Raw genomic sequence first — 22,193 nt, forward strand, 5'->3', positions numbered from 1 at the left:
TTCTTCGACCCTGGACGGTAAGTGATCACAAAATTAAAGCGGGTCAGGAACAACGCCCAACGGGCCTGGCGGGAGTTGAGGCGCTTGGCAGCTCGAAGGTACTCCAAGTTTTTGTGGTCAGTGAGAATCTGGAACGGCTCTTCAGTTCCCTCCAACCAGTGCCTCCATTCTTGCAATGCCTGCACGATAGCGAGCAGCTCCCGGTTGCCGACATCATAATTCGCTTCCGCCGGACTGAGGCAGCGGGAGTAGTATGCGCACGGGTGCAGTCTCTGGTCGACCGTAGACCTCTGGGACAGGATGGCCCCCACTCCGGAACTCGATGCGTCAACCTCGACCACAAAAGGAAGAGCAGAATCAGCGTGGACTAGGACAGGCGAACTTGTAAATGCCCGTTTTAAGCCTAAAAATGCAGCCTCTGCCGTCGGAGACCATGTAAAGGGCCGTTTGTTAGAAGTCAATCTAGTGAGTGGCTCGGCTCTCATACTGTAATTGCGAATAAAACGTCTGTAAAAGTTGGCGAACCCGAGAAACCTTTGTAAATGCTTACGTGACGTGGGAGTCGGCCACTCTGCCACCGCCTGGATCTTAGCAGGATCAGGCCTGAGCTTTCCTTTTTCCACAATAAAACCCAGGAACTGTATCGACCCACGGTGAAACTCGCACTTCTCGGCCTTGACAAATAATCTGTTCTCGAGAAGTCTTTGTAGAACCATGCGGACATGTTGGCGATGTTCCTGCTCGTTTCTTGAGAAAATTAAAATGTCATCCAAATATACAAAACAAAAAATGTTTAACATGTCACGCAATACATCATTTATGAGAGACTGGAATACGGCAGGTGCGTTTGTGAGACCGAAAGGCATGACAAGGTACTCAAAATGCCCAACCTGGGTTTTAAAGGCGGTTTTCCACTCATCACCCTCACGAATCCTGACCAAGTGGTAAGCACTGCGCAAATCTAATTTTGTGAATATGGTGGCTGATTTTAATGGAGCGAAAGCCGAATCCAACAACGGCAGCGGGTATTTATTTTTAATAGTAATCTCGTTGAGGCCCTGGTAGTCGATGCACGGCCTAAGACCCCCATCTTTTTTGCCGACGAAGAAAAACCCCGCCCCCAAAGGGGAAGATGAAGGACGAATGAGGCCAGCAGCCAAGGAAGAGGAGATGTATTCCCTCATTGCCTCCTGCTCCGGTTTAGAGACTTTGTACAGTCTAGAGCTGGGTAGCGGGGCGTTAGGCAACAATTCAATTGCACAGTCGTAAGGACGGTGTGGTGGTAGAGTTTTAGCACGCTCTTCGCTAAAAACTTGTTGGAGGTCATGATATTCAACAGGAACGTTCACCAAATTAACCGGCTCGGTGGCCGTCTGCGCTTGAGTGGGAAGTAAACATGCAGAACCTAAGCAGTGCGCATAACAAAACGTACTCCATGTTACTATTTGTGTTTTGTTCCAGTCAATATTAGGGTTATGCACCTTTAACCAGGAAAGCCCCAGCACAACTGGGGCCGATTTACATGGCATAACCAGAAAACTGCGGACCTCAAAATGATTCCCTGACAGCTTAGTTTTAAGTGGCGGCGTAATAAATGTCACGTCCGCCAGGGGTCGCCCATCGAGATCTAAAACCCTTTTGGGCCTAGCGAGCTTTATTAATGGACATTTAAGTGCTTCGACAACACTCCGGTCCATAAAACAATCGTCCGCCCCTGAATCAATCAGAGCAGTAATCCCAATATTTACCCCACCATGCGACATTTCCCCCTGTAACTGCAGTCTCGTAATACCCCGGGGGGTTATTCGTTCTTTTAACTCCTCGCGAGGCGACTCACTTGATGGAACATTGTCATGCACGAACTCCGTACCCCCTCGGGGAAGGGGAACCACAGGAAGAGCAGAACCAGGTCGGCGCGAGGGGATCGCGTCACAAGCGGTGAGACGGTGTCCCGGCAAGCCACAGTACAGACACACACCTGCTCTCATCCGTCTCCGTCGCTCCGCCGCAGAGAGACGCCCACCGCCGATTCGCATGGACTCCTCCCTCATCGAGCCTGGACTCCGTGACGGCGCCCGGACGACCGGCGACCCAACGAAGCCGTCTGCACCGATGGCAGTCGGGCAGCTTCTCGGCGACGGCCACGGACATCCCTGCCGCTCCACGGCCCGTTCCCTCTCGCGTTCTTTCAGCCGACCATCCAGAGAGATGGACAAGGAAATCAGCTCCTCCAGACTCGAAGGCGTGTCCCGGGAAGCCAGCTCATCCTTGATCTCAGAAGACAGCCCGCGTCGAAAAATTCCACACAGCGCTGCGTCACCAAAACCACACTCCGCCGCCAAAATGCGGAACTGAATGGAATAGTCAGCCGCGGTCAGATCACCCTGAAAAAAATCCAGCAGGCGGCTGGCTGCCTCCTTGCCCCTAACCGGATGATCAAAAACTCTCACGAATTCCGTCTCGAAAGTTTCAAATGAATCACGAATCGCTGACCTTGTGTTGCTTACCGCCATGGCCCATGTAGCAGCTTTACCGGTGAGTAGACTCATTACGTATGCTACACGGGATCTGTCATTAGCAAACGTGTATGGCTGCTGATCAAAGATGAGGGAGCACTGGTGTAAAAATTGTCGGCATGCGCCAGGTTCGCCTTCGTAACGATGAGGGTGTGGCAACATAGGCTCCCGAAAAGATGCCGGCGGGTTGGATTGTTCTGACACCGCGACCACATTAACGGTACCACCAGCTTGTACAGGGGATGTCATGTCTTCGATCCTTGTAGTTAAAGAACTGATCATCTCCACTAATTCGCGTAGCGATTGCTCATGTTGACTGATCATGCGGCCGTGACCAGCCAGAGCATAGCAAAACCCCTCCAAGTCTGTGGGATCCATGTGGTCGGATTATTCTGTTATGAACGGCAAGCCGTTAATGTGGATCCAAAACACAGACCAGGAGATCAGTAGAGTAAATGTTTGTATTTAATAAGTACAACAAAGGGAGCACGCTAACAAACGCGAGTTTAACATGTACAACAAAGGGAGCACGCTAACAAACGCGAGTTTAACAAGAACAACTAAGAGAGCACGCTAACAAACGCGAGTTTAACAAGAACAACTAAGAGAGCACGCTAACAAACGCGAGTTTAACAAGAACAACCAAGAGAGCACGCTAGAATGCATGAATATAACAGAGTACAAGAATCTAACTACAAAGCCCAAAAGAGCACTAACGTAAAGATGACCAAACCAAAATACAACCGTAGAACGTCGGGAAACTCGAAGGCTGACGATGAACACACAGGCGGTAAGCAAGGCAAGTAGCAAGCAATAATCCGACACTTGCAGATGGTGACAGGCTTCCTTAAATATTGAGCCTTCCTAATGCAGCACAGGTGTGTCACGTTACCCCGCCCAGCTGGCTCAATCAGGTGCTGAATACAGGAAAATGAACTGAGAATACAAACAATCATGACAGTATCAAGTTCTAGTAATTACATTTGGAAAACTGGGTCTGGGACATTTGGTTTATGCGCAATCATCAAAATGAGTTTTGAAATCCATACTGACCTCCCCAGCGGGAGATACGCGCACTTTGGAAGAGAAATGTAAATTTGATGATATCTCCAAAACCGCTGCGCAGAATTGAACCAAACCTCAGCAAATGCTGAATTGTGTCATTTTCTATTAATAACATTTGGAAATATGGTGTCTGGGACATTTGGATTGTGCGCAATCCTCAGAATGAGTTTTGAAAGCAATACTGACTGTTTGAGGTGGTTGCAGCTCAACGTTGCATTTGTATGAAAAATTGACTGAGAATAAGTTGTCTTTCTGCAAAAACTCGGCGTATTTAATTTCCATCCACATGCGGATACATCCTTCTCTCATTGCTGTCTTCACAGGCAATACCACAAATCAAAGTCAAACAAAAAGTAATAAAAGCAAGGCAAATTTATTTATATAGCACAATTCAACACAAGGCAATTCAAAGTGCTTTACATCGCATGAAGATCATAAAAATCACATTTAAATGAATACAACGTAAAAACCAAGACAATCAAAATAGGAAATAAAATTATACATAAAAATCACATTTAATCACAAATAGAATAAAAATAAATAAAAAAAACTACTACTAACAATAATTGAAATCAGCAATGGAGATAAGCACAAGAGGAATAGAAAGCAAGTAGATTGAAATATATAGACAGTTATGGATATGCAGTGCTAAACAAAAGCGTTTTTAGCCCTGATTTAAAGGAGCTAACAGTTTGAGCATACTTCAGACGTTCAGGTAACTTGTTCCAGAGGTGAGAAGCATAATAACTAAATGCTGCCTCACCCTGCTTGGTTCTTGTTCTTGGAACATGCAGGAGACCGGTTCCAGATGACGTTAGGGGTCTAGATGTCTCATAGGAATCTAACAAATCAGGCATGTATTTTGGTCCAAGGCCATTAAGTGTTTTGTAGACGAGCAGTACTATTATATTGTCTATCCTTTGTCTCACTGGAAGCCAGTGTAGCAATTTCAAAATCGGTGTAATGTGGTCCAGCTTCCTTGTATTTGTGAGGACTCTGGCTGCAGCATTCTGTACTAGCTGCAGCTTCCTGACTGATTTTTTATCAAGACCCGTAAATATACCGTTGCAATAGTCCAATCTGCTGAAAATGAATGGATGTTTAAGTTTTTCCATGTCTTGTTGAGTCAGAAGCCCCTTAGGCAGATTTAATGACGGACTTTAGATGGCTATCAAAGTTTAGGTCTGAGTCAATAATTACGCCAAGGTTTCTGACTTGATTTGTAGCTGTAAGTGGCATTGTGCTAAGGTGCCTGCTTATCTTTGACCTTTCCTTTTTTGGCCCAAAAATGATCACTTCTGTCTTCTTCACATTTAACTGGAGAAAATTCTGGCACATCCATTCATTGATTTGATGAATGCATTTACACAGGGAGACTAAGGGACTATAATCATGTGGGGACACAGAAATGTACAGTTGTGTGTCATCTGCATCGGTGTGATAGGAGATGTCATACTGTTCCATAATCTGAGCTAAGGGAAGCATATAGATGTTAAATAAGAGTGGTCCAAGAATTGACCCTTGAGGGACTCTACACGTGAATTTGGTTCGTTCTGACTGATGGTTTCCGATTGACACAAAGAAATCCCTATCATGTAAATAAGATGTGAACCACTGAAGAATAGTGTTAGTAAGCCCAACCCACTGTTCCAATCTGCTGAGTAGTATGTTGTGATCAACCGTGTCGAATGCGGCGCTGAGATCCAATAGTAGCAGAACAGATGGTTTGCCTGCATCGGTATTCCGACGAATATCATTTAGGACTTTGATAAGCACGGTCTCGGTGCTGTGTTGGGGCCGAAATCCAGATTGAAATGAGTTAAAAAGATTGTTTTGCATCATAAAAGTCTGGATCTGTTCGAACACAACCCTTTCGATAATTTTCCCCAGGAATGTCAGATTTGATATTGGCCTGTAATTACTAATTGTTGAGGCATCCAGATTAGGTTTTTTTAGGAGAGGTTTTATTACTGCAGTTTTTAAAGTCTGTGGAAACTCTCCTGTTTGGAGAGAAGTATTTATAATCTGAAGTATGTCTGGGACTATGCAATGAAAAACAGTTTTAAAAAAGTTTGAAGGAAGAATGTCAAGGCAGCATGTTGTGGGCTTTAATTTTGACACAATTTCTGTTAAAGTGGCATAGTCCAACAGGCTAAACAGTCTAAGATTGACGTGGGGGACATTTTGGGAGGCATTTAGTGTAACAATTGTTAATCTGGAGTTGCACACAGGTTGTCTAATCTTTAGTACTTTGTGTGTAAAGAATGCTGCGAAATCATTACAGGACACCTCAGATGCCAATTCCTGAGGTATTGATGCTTGAGATAAACCAAATGTATCCAAGATATTTAAAAGCTCTCTAGCACATCCTTCTTCAGGATTATCAACATGAATGTTAAAGTCATCCACTAAAACAACACAATCAAAGCCCATGCAGACAGAAGACAGTGTTTTGGTAAACTTATAAAAAAACAACATTGTGTTTTACTTTGGTGGTCTGTAAATTGTTGACAAGGCAGGTCTGCAAGGGCTTTTCAGCTGAAAGACAATATATTCAAAGGAATCAAACTGACCAGATGAAATATTGGTGCATTAAAGAGCATATGACACCAGAAAAAAAGTGTTAAATGGCATTATTATGTGAATTAGAATCATATTTTGAGACGATTCGACTATATACAACAATTTAGCAAAGTGCACATGACGAGAAATTAGTCTTTTAATCTGTCGGTTAGCCACGCCTACCATTATAGGGCTTTAGCGTCCCCAACAGGTGGATGACGTCAGCGGTAGACTGGGCTCATCGGTTTTACTATTCAGCCCATTGCGGGGGAATTGTTCAGAACGAGGAAAACGCGACGAAGAGAGCCGCAAAATGTCATTGTTTCAGTCTCTCTACTCCAATATTTTTACAGGATATTCTTTTTATCCAAGTATTTTTCCCCAATAGCTATATAAATGGTTTGAGAAGGACCAGTCAGCCCGTCGAGGGGGAACTATTCACAATGAGGAAAACGCGACGAAGAGAGCCGCAAAATGTCATTGTTTCAGTCTCTCTACTCCAATATTTTTACAGGATATTCTTTTTATCCTAGTATTTTTACCCAATAGCTATATAAATGGTTTGAGAAGGACCAGTCAGCCCGTCGAGGGGGAACTATTCACAACGAGGAAAACGCGACGAAGAGAGCGACAAAATGTCATTGTTTCTGTCTCTTTACTTCATTATTTTTATAGGATATTCTTTTTATCCAAGTATTTTCCCCAATTGCTAAATAAATGGCATGGTCATGACAAAGAACAGTCTTGTGCTGAATGGAATATGAAATAATAAAAATGCATTTATTCAGGACGACATGGCAAAATTACTCCATAATGGTCAAAACTGTTGACTTCACCTTTACTGTCGCACCTCCCGAACGATATTTTATGACACCTAAATCGGACATATGTCATTTCCCTTCCCCGGCTTCGGAGAATGTAAACAAACCAGAAGGCGTGACAGCTAGCCGACATGCTAACCCGAACCGAGTGATGTTTCAAAGTCTTCGAAGCGGAAAATCACACATAACTATCCTGGATTATTTGACATGACGACCCGGTTGTCGATTGTCTTCGCGGATCGGCAAACCGCCCGGCGGAGAGCAATTTACAGTTCGTTCCCCGGAGGAGGGTGCCTGGAGTTGTTGTGCAGCTAACGTGCTGCTGCTAATGAGCAGTAGGAGAGCTTTTTACATGCCTATCAATGATCAAACGTAAGTAGTCCCTCATTTAAAGGAAGTTTCTTAGTGTTTACTTTGTAATCGCTGTATTCGTATTTGACATAATACAAAACTAGATGTTTACTCACTTCCTCGTAAGTCCAATGGTCCCACAGTAAATATCCACGGTGAATGGGAACCTTTTGAAACTCCAAAAAGGCGCATACGCCTCTCCCTCATACAGAAGGATTTTTCTGCAGCCGTTTGGCTGGCGTGATGCGAAAAATAAACGTATTAATCCGCAAAATCAGCTGAATCCTTCGTCCTCATACACAACAGTACACTGTAGCGTGAAGAGGACGTCTTCTACCGTACACGTCACAGTGCCCTCCTCCTCAATGCAAGACCGAAGCCGGAAGTCACTCATTTTCATGGCGCGGGATTCAAAAAACTAAATAAAAATAGCGATCGCTTCCACACACATCCAAGCGGCCCATATCATTCAGGGGCATAAAATACCGCGTGTATTATGAAATAAACTGTCAGGGAATGCGCGGGCAGGCAGGTAGGTTGTGTGGACCCAAAAGCAGTGAAACAAAAATGCAAGGCAGGTGGCAGAGAACTCAAAAAGGCTTTAATGATAACTAACAAAAGGCACAAAGTACAAAACAAAGGCTGTGGTGATCAAAAAACTATCAACAAATAACTTAGGTCACTAACAAAGGCTGAATATCAAAAACTTACTGAGACGAACACGAGGGCTAGGACAGGACTTCAACTTTGACGCAGACACAGACATTGACAATGACGCAACGAGGAGTGAACAGAAAATGGGAGGCAAGGCAAGGCAAGGCAAATTTATTTATATAGCACAATTCAACACAAGGCAATTCAAAGTGCTTTACATCACATGAAAACCATAAAAATCACATTTAAATCAACACAACGTAAAAACCAAGACAAAAGATCGCATTTAATCACAGAATAAAAATAAATAAATAAAAATAAAACAAAAATAGAAATAAAGCAAAAACTACTACTAATAATAATCATTGAAATCAGCAATGGAGATAAGCACAAGAGGAATAGAAGGCAGGTAGATTGAAATATATAGACAGTTATGGATATGCAGTGCTAAACGAAAGCGTTTTTAGCCCTGATTTAAATGAGCTAACGGTTTGAGCATACTTCAGACCTTCGGGTAACTTGTTCCAGAGGTGAGGAGCATAATAACTAAATGCTGCCTCACCCTGCTTGGTTCTTGTTCTTGGAACATGCAGAAGACCCGTTCCAGACGACCTTAAGGGTCTAGATGTCTCATAGGAATCTAACAAGTCAAGCATGTATTTTGGTCCAAGGCCATTAAGTGTTTTGTAGACGAGCAGTAGTATTTTATAGTCTATCCTTTGACTCACTGGAAGCCAGTGTAGCGATTTCAAAACCGGTGTAATGTGGTCCAGCTTCCTTGTATTTGTGAGGACTCTGGCTGCAGCATTCTGTACTAGCTGCAGCTTCCTGACTGATTTTTTATCAAGACCTGTAAATATACCGTTGCAGTAGTCCAATCTGCTGAAAACGAATGCATGCATAAGTTTTTCCATGTCTTGTTGAGTCAGAAGCCCCTTAATTCTGGTTATATTTTTTAGGTGGTAATAAGCGGATTTAGAGCTTATATACACACAAGCAAACAAGGGTTAACGAGACAACAAGGAACAGGTGAGCACAGGGGGATAGGCAAGGAGAAGGCACATCAGGTGAAATCAATGGGCAATCACAGGGACAAGTTACACTAGGAGAAAACAAATACAAAACCTAACAGTACCCCCCCCTCAAGGGACGGATCCCAGACGTCCCGATGAAAACAAAGTCCCAAACACGGCGAGAAGAAGGATGCTGAAGGAGGGAGCAACATTAGCCCGTCAGGGCTAGTCAGGCGGGCGTCCAGGACGCCAGACGTGGGCCGATTGCACGGGTCGACCGGGTGGGCGTTTGGGGCGCCAGACGTTGGGTGACCGCACAGGATGATCAGGCGGGCGCCCCGGGCGAGGTAGGACTTTGCCGTTCATGCCACTAAGCCGTGGCAGGAAGCGAGGAGCGACGTCGTCGTCATCGTAAAGAGAGTCAGGCACGTCGTCGGAGTCGGGCGGACCAGGCACTGAGTCGTCGTCGGAGTCGGGCGGACCAGGCACTGAGGCGTCGTCGGAGTCGGGCGGACCAGGCACTGAGGCGTCGTCGGAGTCGGGCGGACCAGGCACTGAGGCGTCGTCGTCGTCGTCGTCGTCGTCTGCTGGCGGAACAGCAGCGGAGTCGTCGTCGGAGACTGCTGGCGGAACAGCAGCGGAGTCGTCGCCGGAGACTGCTGGCGGAACAGCAGCGGAGTCGTCGCCGGAGACTGCTGGCGGAACAGCAGCGGAGTCGTCGCAGGAGACTGCTGGCGGAACAGCAGCGGAGTCGTCGCAGGAGACTGCTGGCGGAACAGCAGCGGAGTCGTCGCAGGAGACTGCTGGCGGAACAGCAGCGGAGTCGTCGCAGGAGACTGCTGGCGGAACAGCAGCGGCGTCGTCGCAGGAGACTGCTGGCGGAACAGCAGCGGCGTCGTCGCAGGAGACTGCTGGCGGAACAGCAGCGGCGGCGTCGCAGGAGACTGCTGGCGGAACAGCAGCGGCGTCGCAGGAGACTGCTGGCGGAACAGCAGCGGCGTCGCAGGAGACTGCTGGCGGAACAGCAGCGGCGTCGCAGGAGACTGCTGGCGGAACAGCAGCGGCGTCGCAGGAGACTGCTGGCGGAACAGCAGCGGCGTCGCAGGAGACTGCTGGCGGAACAGCAGCGGCGTCGCAGGAGTCTGCTGGCGGAACAGCAGCGGCGTCGCAGGAGTCTGCTGGCGGAACAGCAGCGGAGTCGCAGGAGTCTGCTGGCGGAACAGCAGCGGAGTCGCAGGAGTCTGCTGGCGGAACAGCAGCGGAGTCGTCGGGCACTGGAACGAAGGTCAGACGGCGAGGCGCCGGGACAGGGACTAGGCGACGAGGCGCCGGGACGGGCACCTCGGGCAGCTTGGACGTTGGCGCGGGCACTAGACTGCGTGGAGTCGGCGCGGGCACTGGAACGGAGGCCAGACGGCGAGGTGCCGGGACAGGGAGTAGGCGACGAGGCGCCGGGACGGGCACCTCGGGCAGCTTGGACTTTGGCGCGGGCACTGGACTGCGTGGAATCAGCGCAGGCACTGGAACGGAGGCCAGACGGCGAGGTGCCGGGACAGGGACTAGGCGACGAGGCGCCGGGACGGGCACCTCGGGCAGCTTGGACGTCGGCGCGGGCACTTGACTGCGGGGAGCCGGCGCGGGCACTTGACTGCGGGGAGCCGGCGCGGGAGGAACTTGACTGCGGGGAGCCGGCGCGGGAGGAACTTGACTGCGGGGAGCCGGCGCGGGAGGAACTTGACTGCGGGGAGCCGGCGCGGGAGGAACTTGACTGCGGGGAGCCGGCGCGGGAGGAACTTGACTGCGGGGAGCCGGCGCGGGAGGAACTTGACTGCGGGGAGCCGGCGCGGGAGGAACTTGACTGCGGGGAGCCGGCGCGGGAGGAACTTGACTGCGGGGAGCCGGCGCGGGAGGAACTTGACTGCGGGGAGCCGGCGCGGGAGGAACTTGACTGCGTGGAGCCGGCGCGGGAGGAACTTGACTGCGTGGAGCCGGCGCGGGAGGAACTTGACTGCGTGGAGCCGGCGCGGGAGGAACTTGACTGCGTGGAGCCGGCGCGGGAGGAACTTGACTGCGTGGAGCCGGCGCGGGAGGAACTTGACTGCGTGGAGCCGGCGCGGGAGGAACTTGACTGCGTGGAGCCGGCGCGGGAGGAACTTGACTGCGTGGAGCCGGCGCGGGAGGAACTTGACTGCGTGGAGCCGGCGCGGGAGGAACTTGACTGCGTGGAGCCGGCGCGGGAGGAACTTGACTGCGTGGAGCCGGCGCGGGAGGAACTTGACTGCGTGGAGCCGGCGCGGGAGGAACTTGACTGCGTGGAGCCGGCGCGGGAGGAACTTGACTGCGTGGAGCCGGCGCGGGAGGAACTTGACTGCGTGGAGCCGGCGCGGGAGGAACTTGACTGCGTGGAGCCGGCGCGGGAGGAACTTGACTGCGTGGAGCCGGCGCGGGAGCTTCGGGAACCCACGACGTCAGCACCGCCGCCCGCCGTCGGCGTTGACGGCCACGCCGAGGCTTTTGCTGAGTGCCTTCAGGTGGCAGGGGCGGCAGAATAGCCCCATTAGGCCGCAGTGAGCCTGGGCGTCCCCGCAGACCACCCCGGGGGGGTCCCCGATAGATGGCCCACCGGGATCCCAGGTAGGAGTCTTTGGCCAAGATTTCGGAACGGGACACAAAGTGCGACGGGTGGAAGGAAAAATTACCAGGGGAAACGGAGGGCGTGAAATCAAAATCCAGGTCTGAGTCAGAATCAGACTCCAAAAATATATGCCGAGGGAACACAAAATCGGGGGAACGGGCAGAAAGCCGTCGGCGAGCATGCCGGTGCCGGTTGTTTCCCGCTGGGTCCACTAGTGGTTGCGTCATTCTGTCAGGGAATGCGCGGGCAGGCAGGTAGGTTGTGTGGACCCAAAAGCAGTGAAACAAAAATGCAAGGCAGGTGGCAGAGAACTCAAAAAGGCTTTAATGATAACTAACAAAAGGCACAAAGTACAAAACAAAGGCTGTGGTGATCAAAAAACTATCAACAAATAACTTAGGTCACTAACAAAGGCTGAATATCAAAAACTTACTGAGACGAACACGAGGGCTAGGACAGGACTTCAACTTTGACGCAGACACAGACATTGACAATGACGCAACGAGGAGTGAACAGAAAATGGGAGCTTATATACACACAAGCAAACAAGGGTTAACGAGACAACAAGGAACAGGTGAGCACAGGGGGATAGGCAAGGAGAAGGCACATCAGGTGAAATCAATGGGCAATCACAGGGACAAGTTACACTAGGAGAAAACAAATACAAAACCTAACATAAACATGCTTTTTCGTGTCACAGGCACTTTAAACTAGCTTCCAAAATGGCTGACCCTCTTGAAGCTCGTCAGAAACAGAGCTGTAATCCAATTCCTTGTTGCAGAGGGAGAAACCCCTCTGTTGATTCACAACCGGCTGGAAAATGTCATTAATAAAAAAGAAAAATCATTACTGGAGATAAAACATGGGTATACCATTTTGAACCTGAATCTAAAAGGAGATCAATGGAGTGGTGTCACCCAAATTCAACAAGGACCAAAAAGTTCAAGGCCCAAAAGTCAGCTGGCAAAATTATGGCCACCGTTTTTTGGGATTCTCAAGGTGTAATCCTTGTGGATTTTTTGCCGAAGGGGAAAACCATTAACTCTTAGGTACACATTGAGACTCTCAGGAAGCTCCAAGCAAGAATTCGACGTGTTCGGCCCAACTTGGACATGGCATATGTGCTCCTCCAGCATGACAATGCACATCCTCACACAAGCATCAGGACCATGGAGGTCATCACTTCATTTGGATGGACTGTGATACCACATCCCCCATATTCTCCAGATTTGGCACCGTCAGACTACCACCTCTTTGGTCCAATGAAAGGACTCCGGTGCAACCGATATGGAAATGACGATGAAGTGAAAACTGCTGTCAAAAAATTGGCTTAGAGATCAGCCGGCTGAGTTCTACAACACTTGGATACATTCCTTCGTTCATAGGTGGACTATAGCTCTTGAGAGAGGTGGAGACTATGTGGAGCAGTATAAATGTAATCTTCACACTTGTACCTTTCTTTTGATGTATAATACATGTTGCTATTATAATTTGTTTGTACATGATAAAGTTGGGTGCATTACTTTTTGAATACCCCTCGTACTTAGCTAACATCCAAGCTAAGTGTGTTTTCGCTTGAATGTCAATCATAGCAAATGCACAGTTTTTACAATTTTGGCAACTTTGTGACATTATGTCAAGCAACGGGTTTTATATACAAGTAATAATGACAAACGCAGTTCTTTTTACAATAAGACATCATTGCTGTTAAAACAATAACAAGTAACAACAACAACAACAAAGCACAGAAGGCTTTCCTTAGATGAGGCGTTTCCAGTGGAGTTCCTTCGAGGCGATTCGCTGTCTTCCCGGTCAACCAAGAGCACAACAATTTTTCGACCAAAACTCCTGCTCATCCATAATTCGATGACTTTTCAATCATATTTCCCGGCCAATCATAAATCAACTTTTTGTCAACATAAGTTCATCAACTATAAAAACAATGTTAACCTAACCATTGCCTGACATACCATAAAACAGCTTTGTTTCAACACTTTCAACGCAAAGTCATGTGTAATTGATGCAACCTTGTTTACTGTAAAAAATTTTGATGTCAACAATACTGATGATTTTGATGGAAAATCAACATTTATTCAGGGTCGATCTGCTATCTGGGTGTGATGTCAAGCACTTTGAAATAATTTTCTGTTTGATTGGATGACAACAAAATATCAATCAACAAAAAAATGGCAAGAAAGAATTTTCCCCAACAGTAATCAACTTTGGGTACAGACGTTTGCAAATAAGGAAATAAGATTTGGCCCATGTGTTTGTGGTTTTGCACATCTAAATGTCACACAAACCCATCGGTCTGAGCACCAGGAGTCTGCATACATGAAGAAGGAGGAGGAGGAAGAGTCACCATACATCAAGGATGAGGAAGAGTCCGTACCCATTCAAGGTTATTCTAAGCATTGCTGTTTTTCCTTCTTCAGATGAGGCAGAAATCAAACATGGTACCTTCTCATGAGTGCAGAAATGTTTTTGTCTAATATAGTGGCTTTGCTTACTTAGTAGCTGTGCAGTGGACTCGTTAACTGACGTAAGGGTCGCGCCACGGTGTCGTCTTGATAACTGTTTGCAGATTTCTTTCTATGCAAAAGAATTTGCTTCATTTGAAGTAATTACATGATGTATAGATTATTACGCGCAATTACCAGGATAGAACACACACACTGAGTAGAGCAAACAAGAGCGTAACGCTGTGTAAAACATACTGACGGCAAACACCTGGTCACTCCAACCACACCAAATCAAGTGGAACATTTATTCATGCATGGTATACCTTTGTTTACTGTGATTAGTGCATCTCAATTATTTTCTTTTACGCACCCCCAGGAATATGTAAACATTTCGCCCCCCCACCCCCTCCCGACTCTCTGCCGCCACAGTGAAAAGTATCATTTGTCTATAAAATTAGTATTACTATACGTACACCTCTGCATAACATTGTGTCCTTTTTAATATTAAAGAAAAAAAAGTAACATAAATTAACTTAATTTAAAGTATAACTATATTTCCATTGTTTTGTTTGAAAAGATTTAAAGCGCATCAATTTCCCTGAATTTAAAAAAAAAAAAAATATTTTAATGTCACATTCAAACTGTGAAAATACATTCAAGCTACATGTTTTTGACCATTTGATACTGAAAAATAAAATTAAATAAATCAATAAATATAATAAATTCAAATTGATCAGCAACATTAACTCATGAGGACAAAATGCCAAACAGATTGACCGAAAAAACAGAAACCAGGGGTGCACATAATTTTTTTTTGCCCAGTTTCTCAGAGGAGGAACTGGAGATGTGACTTGGTCCTAATTGAGCTTGAGAGCGGACCCACCTAATGCGATAAATTTATGACAAGCTTTACTTAGAGCCAATTAACTTTAATTAATTATATTAACAATTAATGCCTGATTAACATCAACTGGCACAACAAAATTGCCATTACTTTGAAGTGAAATGTAAAGAAATAAACATAAACGCACCAATTCAAAATAAAGGGCATTATGCGGCTCGCACATGAACTCCAAGCCTTTTTAAAAGTGGGATGTCCTCCTCATTAGACCTCATTGAACGTGCATGTTTAGCTTTGTAAAATGCGAGCAAAAACACGTTTGTCAGTGCATGGCGCTGTTTTCATTACCTTTATTCCGCCACTTGTCCATAGGGCGAGTACGGTGCTGTCTGACATTGATAGTTTGCTTAATTGCCACATGCTCTGTTTTTTCGTGCTTTTCAAAGTTTGGATGGCTGAAATTCTTTGACCCTACATAAAATGCGCTGCTCTTATCGGCGACATTGGGATTCTCAAGGCACATTTTGTACCGCATTTCCGTGCGAGCATCATTTACTTCTAGCCAGGGGCGGACTGGGACTAAAAAGCAGCCCTGGACTTTGACTCAGCCCAGCCCATAAGAATCGCTATACGAAGGGAAACACAGACCCCATATGGGGGTCCGGGAACATGCCCCTCCCGGGAGAATTTTTTTTTTTTTTTTTTTTACATTTTATTGTAAAATGCACCAATTTCGTGCACTTTGAGAGAAAAATTAAGAAAATGTGTCTAGACTGTGACTGTCTGACTACGGGCGCTCAAAGTACTGCAAGGCTGAACTGGAGTTGGATTCATTTTCTGTACTAGCTCTATGATCAACCTGAATAAACAAATGAAAGAATGTATTTTTCAAAGCAAGTTTTACGTATCCAATTGATTATAATATATCTCTATAGATCTCTTTCTATAAAATGACTTCATTGTTTATGCCATAATTCAGTGGTCTCCAAACTATTCCACATAGGGCTGCGGCGGGCGCAGGATTTCATTCCAACAAAACAAGACAAAACCTCTGCACCAATCTGGTGTCTTACAAGTGTAATCAGTTGATTGCAGTCAGGTGCTGCCAGGGGCGGACTGGTAATCTGTGGGTTCTGGAGGATCACAGAACGGCCGGTGCCCTGGACGGCCGGCGGCCGCCATTCATTATGCATCACTGTTTTTATCCCCCCTATCCTCTGATTATCTACAGTTCGCATCCAATCCGACAGGTGGCAGCAATGCGCCTGGCTTTTCACCGCCAATCTGATAGACTAGGAACGACGAAAGCACAGAGTAGCCTTCATTGGTTCCTTCCTTGTGGAAGCAAAATAGCGACGAGTGTTAATGCACAATATGGATGGTGGTGGCAAAAAAAAAACTGAAAAGAGCAGGGTGGCGCGGAGAAGGTTAGAGAGAAAAAATTAAAGAAACTGGAGAGTGAAGCATTAAAATGTCATAAACCGACAAATATTTTCGCAAGCAGCAGTCTGGCTGCAACGGCCACGTCGGGTAACAACAGCTCAGCTCCCGGCGATGGTGAGAGGGAGCTGCAGCCGCTCTGACGTGCAGACGGTGCTGGGAGAGAGAAAAGAAGAGGGAGGGGGCAACGATAAACTGTTGGAAGTTCCCCAGACAAGCGCAGGGCAAGTAAATTGGGATGAAGAGGGTTACTTGCTCTGTAAACTGGCAATTGTTATCCATCAGGTAGCTACATTTTAAATCAAATAAATGACAATTAAAGGGTTAGTGCCAGCTAGTCGATGTACCCGTTTGCAATCGTGTCAAGTTACAGTATGCTAGTCCTACTATCCCTCTCCTAAGAAAAAATATTTTAGCCGTAAAACAATGTATGCACACGCAGCATAGCAATATTAATTCAGAAGAAATATAACAAAATATTAATAAAATGAATGGTTTTACTTTAAAGTTTAGGTAGTTAAATTGATGTTATATACATTATTAATCATTTATATATCGTTTTGTTTTCTGGTTAATACTTTCCAATGAAGTTTATGTATACAGGATTTGTCTTGAAATGTGTACTGTATTTTCATTGAAATTTATTATTTGTATGGCAAGATTAATTATGGCAGGGGTCTCCAAACCGGTCCTCAAGGGCCGCTGTGGGGCCTGGTTTTTGTTTTAACCGATCGAGTACCGACAGTTTAACCAATGAAGTTTCTGCTAAAACAAGCAGCACCTGACTGCAATCAACTGATTACACTTGTAAGACACCAGATTGGTGCAGAGGTTTTGTCTTGTTTTGTTGGAATGAAATCCTGCGCCCGCCGCAGCCCTATGTGGAATAGTTTGGAGACCACTGAATTATGGCATAAACAATGAAGTCATTTTATAGAAAGAGATCTATAGAGATATATTATAATCAATTGGATACGTAAAACTTGCTTTGAAAAATACATTCTTTCATTTGTTTATTCAGGTTGATCATAGAGCTAGTACAGAAAATGAATCCAACTCCAGTTCAGCCTTGCAGTACTTTGAGCGCCCGTAGTCAGACAGTCACAGTCTAGACACATTTTCTTAATTTTTCTCTCAAAGTGCACGAAATTGGTGCATTTTACAATAAAATGTAAAAAAAAAAAAAAAAAAAATTCTCCCGGGAGGGGCATGTTCCCGGACCCCCCTATGGGGTCTGTGTTTCCCTTCGTATAGCGATTCTTATGGGCTGGGCTGAGTCAAAGTCCAGGGCTGCTTTTTAGTCCCAGTCCGCCCCTGGGTGCTGCTTGTTTTAGCAGAAACTTCATTGGTTAAACTGTCGGTACTCGATCGGTTAAAACAAAAACCAGGCCCCACAGCGGCCCTTGAGGACCGGTTTGGAGACCCCTGCCATAATTAATCTTGCCATACAAATAATAAATTTCAATGAAAATACAGTACACATTTCAAGACAAATCCTGTATACATAAACTTCATTGGAAAGTATTAACCAGAAAACAAAACGATATATAAATGATTAATAATGTATATAACATCAATTTAACTACCTAAACTTTAAAGTAAAACCATTCATTTTATTAATATTTTGTTATATTTCTTCTGAATTAATATTGCTATGCTGCGTGTGCATACATTGTTTTACGGCTAAAATATTTTTTCTTAGGAGAGGGATAGTAGGACTAGCATACTGTAACTTGACACGATTGCAAACGGGTACATCGACTAGCTGGCACTAACCCTTTAATTGTCATTTATTTGATTTAAAATGTAGCTACCTGATGGATAACAATTGCCAGTTTACAGAGCAAGTAACCCTCTTCATCCCAATTTACTTGCCCTGCGCTTGTCTGGGGAACTTCCAACAGTTTATCGTTGCCCCCTCCCTCTTCTTTTCTCTCTCCCAGCACCGTCTGCACGTCAGAGCGGCTGCAGCTCCCTCTCACCATCGCCGGGAGCTGAGCTGTTGTTACCCGACGTGGCCGTTGCAGCCAGACTGCTGCTTGCGAAAATATTTGTCGGTTTATGACATTTTAATGCTTCACTCTCCAGTTTCTTTAATTTTTTCTCTCTAACCTTCTCCGCGCCACCCTGCTCTTTTCAGTTTTTTTTTGCCACCACCATCCATATTGTGCATTAACACTCGTCGCTATTTTGCTTCCACAAGGAAGGAACCAATGAAGGCTACTCTGTGCTTTCGTCGTTCCTAGTCTATCAGATTGGCGGTGAAAAGCCAGGCGCATTGCTGCCACCTGTCGGATTGGATGCGAACTGTAGATAATCAGAGGATAGGGGGGATAAAAACAGTGATGCATAATGAATGGCGGCCGCCGGCCGTCCAGGGCACCGGCCGTTCTGTGATCCTCCAGAACCCACAGATTACCAGTCCGCCCCTGCTTCTAGCCACGGTACCTCCTGCAGCCACTTTTCAGCAAGTCCTTTTTTCGGTAGCTCCGGTGACGTCTCTGTCGTCTGTCTGTCTTTTGACGGGCGTGGGGGAACACGGAAGTAATTACTCAGTGTGGCCTGCCTCTTCGACATTTTGAGAAGTTATTTTCTCGTGTCTGCCACAAATACAGTGGTCAGCCATCGGTACGGAAAAGCGTATGGAACCCGTTGAAGGTCAGCGCGTTTGTCTACGTCCAGTACGCATGCGCGCATGCGGACCACTTATGTGCACCCCTGTATATACTGTATTCTCACTGTGTTATTGTAATTTGGTTTAAAAAAAAAATTGGGGGGGACGCAATAATATCACAATAATTTATGAGATAAATTATCGCACACTAAAATTTGTTATCGCGACAGGCCTAACGACCGCGTTTCACTGCGTACTCGCGGCGGCCACGTTGTCGCACCATTGACGTTTCTGGGTTATACTGTCCTACCGTGTTGGTCCTCATTATAGTAGAGAAGACTGAGTAAATATAATCTACACAAAGAAACTAACCCCATCGACTCACAGCCTCGAAAAGTAAGGGTTACATTATGTCAGAAACTCGTTCGGTACGCCTCCATTCCGAACAGAGCACCCCAAACCGAAACGGTTCAAAACATGTACCGTTACACCCTTAATAGATAATATATTCACCAATAACATTGAAAGTAATACAGTAAGCGGACTTAATTAACAATATGAGTGATAACCTAACAGTTTTTACAGTTTATAACGGCACCCAGCTAAGAAATTTGCCAGAGCAGACTGTCAACTAGCTTACAGGCGAGTAAGGACAGAGGAAACAATGCATTTAAAAAGGATTTACTGGCACAAAATTGGGAAAATGTACATATTGGAATTGACATTGACAGTGTATATGAAACATTTAATATATTCACATCATTAAATGATAAAAACTGTCCAATAAAACGGTACAGCAAAAACAAAAGTAAAAAGATTGACCATGGTTCACGAAGGGATTACAAAACGCTTGGAAGAAGAAAAATACACTGTATAGAAAATTCATAAAACAACTACAGCGGCAGAAAAAAATATAAAATATATAAAAAAATTAACTGACCAATATTATAAGGATATGTATGAAGGAATACTATAGTAAAATATTGTAAAACAAAAAATATTCAAGGAATATGAGACATTGAATGGAATTGTTAAAAATGGTGCAACGCAACAGAGCTATCCTCAATGCTTTGAAGAAAATGATGTGAAGAAGGATAATATGGATGACATCGTCAGCAGCTTCAATGATTTCTTTGTAAATGTTGGACCAAATCTGGCAAAAAAAAATTCCAGATGCAAGTTTATCTGAGGAGTGGAATGAAAACCTAATTGAAAGGAATCCCAGCTCAATGTCTCTTACAGCAGTGGTTGAAGAAGAAATAGTTGACACTGTAAATACATGTAAATGCAAAATATCCACTGATTCAAATGACATTAACATGGCAGTTGTGGAAAAAGGTCAGTGAGGGGATTTCCAAACCACTAATAAAAATCTAACTTTTCATTTTCAACAGGTAAATTACCAAACAAAATGAAAATAGCTAAATTAGTGCCACAACACAAGACTGGAGATATATATATATATGGAGATAACCTGTTTTGACCATAATACAGACAAAGGACAAAAACACCTTTGACCATACCTGCTGTTTTTGTTGAATTATCAACTATAAAACTATTCAGTCTCATTTTTTGTTGTTGAATGTTTATCCTAACAAGTTGAATAAATATCACGCTTGAAAACATTTCGTCGAGCATGTTTGGTTGTCAAAGGGACATCAATATTACAAATTAACACACAAATGTTTAGATTTTTTTTGTCTTTTTGGGTCCAAAATGTTGATTATAATTGGTTGAAGAAAACAACAGTTGGACATGAAGGTAATGGTGTCCTAAAAAAGGGACCCAAACCGGCAATTGTGATTATTTTTCTTTAAAATATAGGTATTAAAATAAAAATAAAGGTAAGCAGATTTGGAAAAAAATAGGCTTAGGTGTTAAAGGGTTAAACTAAAAAAAAAAGGAAAATTAAAAAAAAAAAAGAAGTAAATACACGTGTCATTGCCATGTTGCATACATTGACTGTTTTTCTCGTTCTTTAGCACAACGTGGGTTTCCATATAACTGCTCATTTACAACCCCCCTTTTAGCGGTGTAATTGACCGCTTGTCGGGCAACTTGTACAACCTCGTATGCCACACAAAAGAAGCAGCGAGATCGTGTCGACCGCGTCGGTACCGGCGATACTTCGGGTATTGCAGAAAAGGCAGTCCTGTCACATTTCCTGAATCTTAGAATCAACTTGGTAATGAAGTATCGGTTTTAGTTACAACCATAGTTTTGAGTGATAATATTTATTATAATTATTATTAGGCTTGTTTTGAACAAAGAGAAGAGGAGGCTAGGACTGAATAAAACAAGTTGTTTATAATGAGTAAAACTAACAAGCACAGTGAAGTACAGGCACTTTAAAATTCGAAGCGGAGTCGAGAGATTTTCATCGACGAGGGCCGGAATGATTAAAAGCACAAACAATTTTTAAAATCATTGTCCGATTTGTACGACAAGGTATTGGGCCAAAATAATGAAAAGAGGACTACGAGATTATAGTCGTACTGTTGCTACCAGGAAAAAAGTCATCCTGTTACGTAGGGGTAATGTAGCTGAATAAGCAGCCACATACCGTATCCCCCCCCCCCCCCCCCCCCCCAAAGTTTGGCTTGGGGTGCGACTTATGTGTGAAATTATTAACACATTATTATATCATTTCACATGTAATTTTTGTGTTTTGGAGTGACACTGATGGTTTGGTAATCGCATTTCGTTGGTCATGCATCATGTAACACCATCATGCTGTACACTTATTCGGCATGTTGCCTTTCAAGATGACATATCTGTTCTATGTGTTGAACTTTATCAAGTAAATTTCCTAAAAAAAAAAAAATGCAACTACGCAAGCCCGGAATACTCCGGTGCAACATGTTTTTTTTTTCGTCTTCCTTGCGCATTTTTTGGGCTGGTGCGATTTATACTCACGTGGGAGGTCCGAAAAATATGGTACTTACTTTCTGTAGCCCTCCGCCGCCTCCACTAAAGTCAACAATAATGAAAGCATCTCGTGAGGCTGTGTCTTAGAATCAGTTTCCAAAATAAGGAAATCCGTTACCTTTTAGCTCATCCACACCAAATTTTAATCAATCGAAGGATTTGTACGAATACTTTGTCGGAGCTCCCAGCTAAGGTACATGTACATTAAGTGCATAGCCCCTTATGCAGCTACATTACCCGTCCGTAATATTAGGACTTTTTTTCTTGTCATGCGAGTACAACTTTAATCTC

The sequence above is a fragment of the Corythoichthys intestinalis genome, chromosome 13, assembly GCF_030265065.1.
Source record: "Corythoichthys intestinalis isolate RoL2023-P3 chromosome 13, ASM3026506v1, whole genome shotgun sequence".
NCBI classification, from domain to species: domain Eukaryota; kingdom Metazoa; phylum Chordata; class Actinopteri; order Syngnathiformes; family Syngnathidae; genus Corythoichthys; species Corythoichthys intestinalis.